Below are 11932 nucleotides of genomic sequence, written 5' to 3' on the forward strand. Positions count from 1 at the left end.
AGAAATGAAATTGCCCGAACACCAGAGGCACAAAAGACCAGCTGCTGATTGACAAAATGATTTCAGAAAATTGCAAGAGAAGAAAAACCAATCTAAGTGTTGCATGGATTGACTACAAGAAAGCCTTTGACTCAGTGCCTCACACATGGATACTAAAATGTTTAGAAACAACTGGTGTCAGCAAAAACATTCAGATATTTATTTAAAAAGCAATGAGCATGTGGAGTACACAGTTAACAATCAATGGCGAGACACTTGGACACTTGGACAGGTTAGCATTAGAAGAGGTATTTTCCAAGGGGACTCACTATCCCCTCTGTTGTTTGTAATCGCCATGAGTCCACTTTCACAAATACTAAACAAAACAGGCCTCGGATACCAAACATCTAAAACGTCAAGTAAAATAAACCATCTGCTGTACATGGATGATCTGAAGTTGTATGGAAAGTCCCAGTCAGAAATCGAATCACTGCTAAACACTGTCCGTATATTCAGTAGTGATAAAGCAATGGAGTTTGGACTAGACAAGTGTGCTGCATTAATAATGAACAGAAGGAAAATAACAAAAACAGAAGGAATAGAACTGCCCAATGGAAGCAACATCAAGAAACTGGAAGAGAAAGAACATTACAAATACTTGGGCATTCTCCAGGCTGTTAACATTGCACACACTGAAGTTAAAAGAAAGATTGGAAGTGAATACATCAGGAGAGTTAGAAAAATCCTCAAGTCCAAACTCAATGGTGGGAACACCATACACGCCATAAACACCTGGGCTGTACCTGTTATCAGATACACTGCAGGAATAATAGACTGGACTCAGGCAGAGCTAGAGATGCTAGATCGTAAGACCAGGAAAATCATGACCATCAATCATGCTCTGCACCCCCGCAGTGATGTAGATAGTCTCTACCTCCCTCACAGCTCAGGTGGAAGAGGAATGCTGCAAGTCCATCAAACAGTAAAGGAGGAGAAAAGAGGCCTTGAAGAGGCCTATCAAGGACAGTGAAGAAGATGCACTTCAGATGGTCAATAACGAGAAACTATTCAACACCAATGAAAGAAAGCAGGCCTACAAGAAAGAACAAGTCAAGAACCGAGCAGAAAAATGGAAAAATAAGCCACTGCATGGTCAATATTTGCACAATATAAGTGGAAAATCAGACATCACCAAGACCTGGCAATGGCTTAAGAATGGCAACTTGAAGAAAGAAACAGAGGGTTTAATACTGGCTGCACAAGAACAGGCACTAAGAACAAATGCAATAAGAGCAAAAGTAGAAAAATCCACCACAAACAGCAAGTGTCCTTTGTAAAGAAGCGGATGAAACAGTGGACCACCTCATCAGCTGTTGTAAAAAGATCGCACAGACTGACTACAAACAAAGGCATGACAAGGTAGCAGGGATGATACACTGGAACATCTGCAAAAAATACAAGCTACCTGTAGCCAAAAATTGGTGGGACCATAAAATTGAAAAAGTGGTAGAAAATGAAGATGCAAAAATATTATGGGACTTCCGACTACAAACAGACAAACATCTGCCACACAATACACCAGATATAACTGTAGTGGAGAAGAAAGAAAAACAAGTTAAAATAATCGACATAGCAATACCAGGGGATAGCAGAATAGAAGAAAAAGAAATGAAAAAAATCACAAAATACAAAGATCTACAAATTGAAATTGAAAGGCTGTGGCAGAAAAAGACCAAAATAATCCCAGTGGTAATTGACACCCTAGGTGCAATTCCAAAACAATCTGAAGAGCACCTCAACAGCATAGGGGCCACATAAATCACCATCAGCCAATTACAAAAAGCAACTTTACTGGGAACAGCCTATATTTTGCGATATCTATAATAACCAACAATATTGATGATAAAATTCAGCCATCCCAGGTCCTTGGGAAGGACTTGATGTCTGAATAAAACAAACCAGTCAATAACAGCTGTCCGACTGTGTAAAAAAGAAATAATAATAAATTAATAACAATGTAAATAAATAAACTTTATTTGTTAGCTGCCCCATAACAAATTGTTCTCTGGGTGGCTTACAACACAACATTAAAACATGTGCTGCAATACTATGGCAGAATTCTACTGAGTAGCTACGGAACAAAAAAGCCAAATCCCTTGGCTTCATAGTCCAGTGCCTTATTACCAGAAAAGCTGCTTTATTACCAAAAGAGGGTGGCTTTAGAGCCCTCGCCCCCTGTTAAGCATATGGGAACTATTTTTGCTTTTAAAAGCTTTTGCCTTCATAGAGAAGTCCCTATTTTTCCTCCAAGCCCCTCTAGAAGTCTTTTATTTAATACCCTTGGCTTTCCTCCTCTCTCCCCCACTCCCCGCTAAGCAGGGTCTGCCCTGGTTGCACATGAATGGGAGATTTGATCTGTGAGCACTGTAAGATATTCCCCTTAGGGGATGGAGCCGCTCTGGGAAGAGCAGAAGGTTCCAAGTTGGCTGAGAGAGATTCACCTGCAACCTTGGAGAAGCTGCTGCCAGTCTGGGTAGACAATACTGAGCTAGATGGACCTATGGTCTGACTCAGTATATGGCAACTTCCTATGTTCCTATGTTCCTAGCTTGTGACTAAGACTCCATAAAAGTTATGGTTCCCTCTGGTTATATAGGATCTGAAATAATATTTTTTTTTGTATGTACAGCCTTTTTGTCAGTGGTCTGTGACCATCCTGAGGCTTTCCTGTGGCAGTGGCTTCCACAAGTTAATTATATGCTATATGTGAAAGAGTCAGTTGGTCTGGTAATAAAATTTATGTATTTATTTATTTATTCTTTCTTTCTGTGCAATTATACCCCACCCTTCAATGTGTGTAGATCCATTTTGTATTATTATACAAAAACAATTTGTCTCCTTTCTGATGACTGATCCAATACCTGCTTTCTGTGCTTTCTGCTCATATAAGAATTGTGCAAACAATGACTCCGTTATGCTGGTGAACATCCTGTAACCTACAATGGTTGACATCCAAATTAAGTTACTCAATATTACTACTCAAGAGCTATTCTAAAGAATTACTTAATGTCAATAGGACTTTTGATGAGTAATTTAGTTGGGGTGTTGCCCATCATCTTGTTCATTTTAGCAATCTGCAGACCACATCTGGAAATAAAACCCAGCTCCCAACCCCATGTTCTAAAGTCTCTCCCAGAGAACCTAGTCATCCTGGTTTAATTCCTCTCTTTGGTGGGGGGAAAAGATTAATGCTCTCCCAAATATATCACAATCTCAATAAAGGAGGGGAAGGAAGGAAGGAACTGCTTCAGATGGTTAGGGATTACAAAAGGCTTGACATTTAAAAAAAATAACAAGGAGATAAAGGGGAAAGGAGATTTAGGCTGCATTCAATTATGTTCAGGTTGCAACTTGATCAAGAATGCATTGAACTATACAAAAGACTCACGTGATTACAACCCCTGCAAGGTGACAAGGCCTGGAGAGATCAAGTGATATGCCCAAGGTGGTCACCCAAGAAGTACATAGTAGAGCAAGGGCCTTCTGCCCACCCCACCCCCACATCCCCTTCCATTCATTTCTTTTCCTAAAAAGCCCTGAGTAGTCTAGGTTGCTCTGTACAAAGAGCAGCAGGTCTGTGGGTCATCACTGCTAAATTTCCATGCCAAACCCAAATGTTGTATGGGCCACAGCCAATCCCCAAAAGGCTGTGTGTGAACTACAGCAGAAATTTCACCTCCTCCTGAGACAGCATGGAAATCCCCCCTCCTCCCCACCCATCTCACCCATTTTTTGCAGAATTGCTCATCCCATTTGTTATTCAGCAGAGGGGATGTAACTCACCATCTGCTGACTTTTCTTCCATCTGGGATAGGGGGTAAGTAATGTGTCAGCTGCAAAACGCATGTCCCCCCCCCACACACACACACACAGACAATATTCCACAGAGGCTATGACCTTTTCCTTCATGTAAAGGGAAACGAGGAGATGGAATGGGATACGGGGCCTACAGGGGGCAGGAGACAGTGAGAGGCTCTGGCTCAGATAAAGGTCTAAGCAGCACAAGAGAGACTTTGCTATATCGTTGGGGCAAGACATGGTATGTATCAGGCAGGGCTTCTCTGGTTTAGACCCAAACCATTTTTGATTGTTATTTTATATATTGCTATTTATACAACCCCATGAATTTACGTGGTGCTTTATGAAGTCACTTAAGATCCCTGCCCCAAGGTGCTTGCAGTCTAAATTTTGACAATGGAGGGGAGAGTAAAGGGGGGGGATGAGAGTGATAGGAGGAGCAAAGATAAAAAAGGTCCTCATTATTATTAGTAACATATTTTGTGAGCAGAGGTGCGCCTAGGTAATTTTGGAGCCTGGACCTAGTGGCTTTTGGAGCCGACGCCCCCCCCCCCCCCAGCAAATTAAGCATCATCATGCTCGCCCGGGTGATCACACCACCCGGGACAGACTAAAGAGGATTTGGGGGTGGGGGGCTGGGTCTGTGGAGGCCCTGCCGAAGTCCAGGGGTAACTTAAGAGACAGTGCCTCTGTGTGTGATTTTCCGTATGTAATCCTCCTCCCTGCTTCTCCCACCCTACCCGACAACATATGTCCAATAAATATGAAAATAAGGTGCCTAACAATTGAAATCAAGCATTCAGGTACTCGTATGGAGACTTCTCGCAGCCGTGTGAGTCAGGAAATAGGGCCCACCCAGAACGGAGCCAGAGGTAGGAGGGGGTGTCTTTGATGGATTTGCGGGAGGAGCCCCCCGGAGTCCCGAGGCAGAGCCCAGAAGGTTTTCTGGAAGGTCTGGAGGTGCAGCCCTGCGACAGACAGCTTACAAGCAATAGCTGTGGAGGAAGGCAACTCTGTCCCCTGCTTTCCTTGTAAAGCGATGCAAAGCAAAGCAAAACCTCCAAACAAGCGACCCGACCTCCCAACCCCAGGGCCATGTTTTGGTCCCGGTCAGTGGGCAACAGCCTCTAGGAATGATGAGCCCGGGGCCCCTTCCTTTCCCGGAGAGGCGAGATCATTGGAGGCGAGGAGGGAGGAATGGGTCTGTGCTGGGCAAGTCACATGCATGCCCCATGAGGGAGGGACTAGGGAGAAGCTCTTCCCCATCCCACGAATAGAGCGTGAGGGGACGGATCCTGCTTCTTGACGGGCATCCTTCCCGGGCATCATGTGCCCGTGCTTGGATTCTTTTTTTAAAGCGATCTCTCCGAGGCCGGGTTAAGAGGCAAATCCTGTTTATTTCAGGAGGTTGGTGGCTTAGGCGGCATGCTGGGGAAGCAAAGTGATTAGAGACGTAAATTATCTCATAATGAAGGCCGGTAGCACTGGGCAGGGGACCAGAGGAGCAAACTACTACGCCTGTTCTCCCCACAACACACACACTCTCTCCATCCACCCACCCCCGTGGCTGAACCATAAACTGGACATTAAAATCAGCCTGCAGTCCTAAGTAGTAGTAGTATTTAAAATATTTATACCTCACTCCTCCAGTGCACTACTGCTGGAGTGGCTCACAACAATAAGACAGACACAGATACAATAAAAGTAATAAATTAACCAATTTTGTTTAAAAAGTCAAATTAAAAACCACAATTATTCGGTTCAAATTAAAACTGAAAATGATAAGAAGCTAAAGAAGCTAAAGAACGTACCAGATATATATAACAATAATGGAGCATTAAAAAGCCTAAGAATGTTTGGTATTGACTGAAAAATATTTGAACCTGCAGTTATTTGAACTCTGTTTTATCTCTATGTAGTTTTAAGTTTGTTGACTCAGTATTTTGTTCATTTGTAATTCTTGTAATGCCGGTTTTTTTTTTAATTGGCCAATGGCTGTGCAATCAAGATGTAACATTAACCCACCCACCCCCTCTGCTGAACCATATAAATTGGACATTAAAATAAGCCTGCATTCTTAAGTATACTTACTTGATATTTAACTCCATCGAAATTGATAGTTCAGAGGAAATAGGTTTAGGATAGGAGCATTATTGTTATCTTTCTTTCAGAAATGTAATGTGTAGGGTAAAGCTCCCCTCACCCAAAATCTGCGTTGCCCTTTTTGTCCTCACTCCCACAAACCTCCAATATCTTGTTATGCAGCAGTTGCCACATGCTGTCATTCCTTCCCCAGCGAGCAGAAACTGCTTTTAAAAGGGTTACTGACAGTACTTAAGATCACTTCATGTGGTTTCATTACCCATGAACATACTTTAACTAAAAAAGCAAAGTGTTTGTGAGGCCTCACACTATATTACAATCTATTTTGCATTTTTCTTCCCGACTGCCTCGAAAACTAGTGAAAGGGTTGAGCAGGTGTTCGGAATTCAGAGAATTACATCATAAACATACATGCCAAATTTCATTGCAACATCTCATCTCAAGGGAGACAACACATTTTTGGCATGTGTATTGCATCTTTCCTGGCTCCCTTGAATATGGGTAAAGGGTCAGACTGATGTTCAGACTTGAAATGTAGAATGTCATCCTGAACATGCACACCAATTTTTCTTTCAACATCGCTCTCTTCCCCCCAAAGCATGTATCACTTTGTGGTAGGTTCTAAATCTTTCCCAGCCCCATTGGAAACAGGTATAGGGACTGAGTATAGAGACTTGAAATGTAGAATTATTTTCTAAACATGCACATCAATTTTCATCTGACTGTTTCAGCCTTTGGGGGAGATTTCATACTGCATTGCCTTTTGTTCTCCCCTCCGTTGGGGGCAGGTTTCGGGCAAGAGTTGTATTTTAACCTGAAATGTAGAATTCTGTCCTGAACATGTGCCCCACATTTTATTCCAAAATCTCAGCATTCAAATGAGTAATTATGTAACAATCAAATAAACAAATAGGATGTTAAAAGGGGCTAGTTAAACAAAGACCTCACTTCAAACCAATACAACACAGAAAAAGCACTGTGTCAACATGATCAAGTCCGCTGAACCTTTTTGTTGGGGGTGGATTCTATGGTGGTGGAGGATACGTGATAGAGCTTTATACAATTATGAATGGTGTGGAAATAGATAAATGTGTTTCCCTTTCTCATGATGCTGGAACTCAGAGTTACCCAACGACCGTGATGGACTGTAGATGCCATACCAATAAGAGCAAATTCTTCAGTACAGAACTCGTAATTTATTGATGCCATTCACTTCCTCAGGATGTGGTGATGCTTGCTGCTAGCTTCAATGTAGCTTTTAATTGATTAGACCAATTCAGGGAGGATAGGTCTATCAAGAATTGTAATCTTGTGGATGTGGCAAGAAACACACACACACAACCCCCATAGATGTCTGGAGAGGGGTCAAGGGGGGACAGTTGCCGCTCACTGGATTGAGCCAGTCCCACTGAATTAATGGAGGTTTACTCTCAGGTAAGTGGATAAAGGATTGCAGTCTTTGGCCCTCACCTCCGGAAAAGGTCCTGCTCATGACGATCCAATGTCCATTTTGCACAAGGTGATTCTGAAATCCTGACTCCTGGCTTCTTCTGCTCTAGAGGGTTGCCTTTGATTTCCGAACATCCTGCTGGTATCTGAAAGAGCTGGGGGAAAGATGCTGGAGAAGATTCAGAGATTCCCTGGTCAGGGAGTGGAGCCTGATGGACTTCAGTGGGAGGAGCAGAATAAATAAGAAAGGCTCCCTATTTGTTCCTATGTTGGCCTGTTGAGTGTGGGTTGGTGAAGAAGGAGCTATGCAGAGCAATGTCTGCAAGAGCCATCCCCAAAGCTGCTGCTACCCAATTGCCATGCTACCTCACCACCCACTCTGCCCACCCAGGCACAACACAACCTGTGGAAGGGCAGCTACCCTGATGTGTGTCCACACGCATGCCCTTGGCAGTCTTTCATGCTGCAGCAGCTGGAAACATGGAGCTCTGAGGGCGCTGAGCTCCACAACCCATCCACAGCCTGCTGTGTGGACACGTTGCAAAGTTCAGGTATAAACAGCAACAAATCTTGTGACAGCCCCTTAAAGACTAAAGGACTTGTTGTGGCATCAGAGCTCTCCTGGACCACAGCCCACATTCATCAGGTGCAGTTAAAGGAAGCAAGCCCATTAAGGAAGATGTTGTTGCTCCTGTTTTTCTTTTTCTTTTTTCTTTTTGTTTTAAATATGTATTTGCTCACAAAATGCTGACAGCCAGTTCCAGATCCTGGCTTGTACACACACAATCTGGCAACTGGCCCAGCAGCCACAAAAACTGGCTAGGATGGATCTCCCCCCCACCCCATTTTTTTTTAATTTGGTTTTGATTGGTTGGTGATTCTGATCCAATCAAATGTCCTTCCCCTCCCGTATCAGGAAATAGAGCTCAGGAGATGGGAGGTATCAGGGCCTGTAGTCAAGGAGGTATTGGGTATCAAGAATGTAGGACTGAAGGAGCAAGAAAAGGCAAACAGATACACTCCAAAGGCAGGCTCTGACCCACTGCAGGGCTCAATTTGAACCCAAGGCTTAGTCTAGAGGCCAGAACCTATGTTAAGTGCCAGAGCTTGGATGGAACAATCAGAGTTATGATAAGAAAGCGTGCATCTTTGAGCATATTTCAGAGTGCAGTGTTCTCGCTAATTTTTTCCATCTGGGTGCAAATGGATTTTGTTCGGGGCAGCAGTGTGTGTGCATGTGCATTTGGAGTGGGGCGTTCCTGATTTAACTTGAGTAGGATCTAAAATTAACGGAGCGGACATCAAAAAACTTGTGAGTGTGCACATGTGCGCACACCTTAGAGGGAACACTGGCAGCGTGTCTTCATCACTACAAGCAATTTCAGCACACTTGGGAGGAAGAGTATGGGCTTTGAGGTAAGGAAAGGTAACTTCCACAAAGGACCGAGCCCCATCGCCTTTCATTTTAGGAAGTCAGCAGCACTGCCTTGTGGTGTATGGGCACCCTCTGGTGCTAAAAGGTGTCTACACTTGACTGCAGTGGGATTGGTGTAGGAGTTTGATGTGGCTTGAGGGCAGCAGGGCAGGTTGGGTGGCAGCTGACAGGAAAATACTTGTCAAAAGGGATGCGGGAAAGGTTGTTGTGTTGTGTTGAAATAAACTTAGGAACATAAGAAGCTGCCATATACTGAGTCAGACCCTTGGTCCATCTAGCTCAGTATTATCTTCACAGACTGGCAGCGGCTTCTCCAAGGTTGCAGGCAGGAATCTCTCTCAGCCCTATCTTGGAGATGTTGCCAGGGAGGGAACTTGGAGCCTAGATGCTCTTCCCAGAGCGGCGGCTCCATCCCCTGAGGGGAATAATATCTGACAGTGCTCACACTTCTAGTCTCCCTTTCATATGCAACCAGGGCGGACCCTGCTTAGCTAAGGGGACAAGTCATGCTTGCTACCACAAGACTGGCTCTCCCTTACTTATTAGTTAATTATGTATGACGTTAATATACCTCCCCATCCAAACGGCTCTGGGCAGTGCACAGCAGCAAAAATAAAACCCACGAAACAGTCCTTTAAAAACAATCATTACAAAACCATTTCAAAACCATTTCAAACCATAAACAATTAAAACATTTTAAACAGTTTACAAACCCTGGAAGGCCAGGCCAAACAGAGAGGTTTGAAGGAAATGTGAGAAGTGTCATAACGGATGGAGCTTAGCTCAAGAGCAGGGCATCTGCTTGACACACAGAAAGCCCCAGGGTCAATCCAAGTAAGGCTGGGAACTACCCCCATCTCAAACTCAAAGGGAGAGCTGCTGCCAGTTAGTGTAAACAGCAGGAACTTCATCCGTTGTTGGCCAAGTCAAGCACTGGCTGGGAGCCCAGGATCATCAGAAGGCCCACAGCCAGCCTTGAGGCCCTGCCCAGTGCCCAACTTGATAGAGAGTCTGGGTGGCAGTAGCAATCAATAGCGCTGCATTAGCTGCTGCCATGTTTGTTTGTTCTTACCAACAGGGCAATGCATTCATCCCATCATCATGATGTGACTGTGATGCAGCCATGGGGCAACTGTAACTGGCTGGCTGGGAGGCTTCCTTGAGTCTGGGTTCACCCTGCTCTTAGCCCTGGGACCTTTTTGGATGCCTGGATCAAAGCTTAGACGATGTGAAGGTGAAACCGAAGAGGGAAGTGCCTCCTCCAGCCATGCACCAAGTCTAGAGGCGTAGTAGTCGTGTTAGCCTGTCGCAGCAAACACAACAAAGAGCCCTGTGTTAGCGTAGAGACTAAAAAATTTATTGTGGCATCCTCTTTTGTGGGGGCAGAGTCCATGACAAAGCATCTGATGACATGGGCTCTGGAGCATGAAAGATGATGCCACAACAAATTTGTTAGTCTTTAAGACGCCACGTGACTCTTTTGCTGTCTTCCATGTATAAAATGCATTTCATTGTCCACTGAGTAACTGTAACCAGGGGGTCTGGGCCAGGAGAGTTAAGATGCAGAAGTTGTTGGTTCCATCGACTGATTCACACATTAAAGACGAACATGTTGATTATAGCATATGCTCCCATGTACTGCAGTGGACTTCGTCAAGATAGGTTTCATCCTGTATCTGATGAATCATAGACTTCTAGAATTGGAAGGGACCTCAGAGGTCCTGTAGACCAACCCCCTTGTTCAGTGGACAGGTCTGCTGCCGTGTCCCTGTGAGGGATGGCCGGAAACCTCCAGCGAAGGGGAGCCCATCACGGCAGGTAGCAGATTACTACACGGACGGTTAAGCAACTCCTACAGGAAGGCAATTCCTCTGGATGTCTCTAGCCTCGTTCTGCTTCCTTGTAATTTCAGAACTACCCTGGTCCCAGTCCTGCCCTCAGAAGCAACGGAGATGAAGCCCGCTGCTGCTCCTCCTCCTCCTCCTCCTCCGCGACAGCAATTCAGACAGCTGAAAACAGCGATCATGTCTCTCCCCCTCGCCCGCCCCCTCAATTTTCTCTTCTCCGAGCTAACGACGAGGGCGGCTGTGCTCCGGAGCTTGTGGGGCTGCTCACGGGCACCTGTCCAGTGGCTACTATGTGCTTGGCGCAAGCTCAGTGTTCAGAGCGTCCGAAGCCGGCGGCTGCAGTCCTTCTGCGGAAATAAATCCATTAGAGTGAAGCCACAAGATTCTTTGCTATAGAATTGCTACACAGACTCACGTGGCTGCCCTTACGAAAGATGTATTCCAGACCGCCCGAACAGTATTTCCTTATTCCCGTTGCTCTATCACACAAGTGAGCCCCTCCTGCCCTAAGCAAATGTGTGTGTAAGTAAGAGAGACAGAGAGCACAGGCTGGAATGGGGTGTGTGTGTGTGTGATGGAATGGGGTGGTGGTGGTGGGAAGACAGACAGCAACACATCCGTTCAGTAATAAGAGAGAGGAGAGTGCCTCTGAGCATGGGCTAAGTTCCCCCCCTCCCCCAAGCATCACTAACTGCAGCCTGCACACATCGGGGATTAACGCAAAAAGTGCCTTAATTTCTTAAAGCAAACAAGAGTTTTAACTTAAGGCGCCGCAAGTATATGGTAGTAAGTGAATAGTACCTAAGGCACAGTCAGGGCATAGGCTTGCAGCCTCCGTGCTACAGGAAACACACAGAAAGAGTCTTGTGACATTTTATTATGACATTAAGGAGCCACACAAGACTCTTTTACGGTTTGCTGCAACCCTGACGCTACTAGGCGCCTACTTGGGAGTAAGCGCATAACTGCATGCCACAGGATTGACTTCGGTGAAAGGAGTCGCGCTGTGCCGCGTCTGCCTCTCTGGGATTGGGATCTTAAGCACAAAGCAGTAAATCCAATTCAGAGAATCAATCTGTTGACGAGGATCGAGCTGCGAGGAGCGGACTTTCTCGCTCATAACGAGGACGACGAAGGCTTCAGGCCCGGCCCATTTCTTTGTAGAAATTAACCCTTGTGGCAGTGGCGGGGGAGAGTTGAAGTAAAATGGAAAAGGCTGGAGATGAAGGCGCCCTGGGAGGGAGGGTGGTTAATGTTGCGG

The sequence above is a fragment of the Hemicordylus capensis genome, chromosome 2 (genome assembly GCF_027244095.1).
Source record: "Hemicordylus capensis ecotype Gifberg chromosome 2, rHemCap1.1.pri, whole genome shotgun sequence".
Taxonomy (NCBI): domain Eukaryota; kingdom Metazoa; phylum Chordata; class Lepidosauria; order Squamata; family Cordylidae; genus Hemicordylus; species Hemicordylus capensis.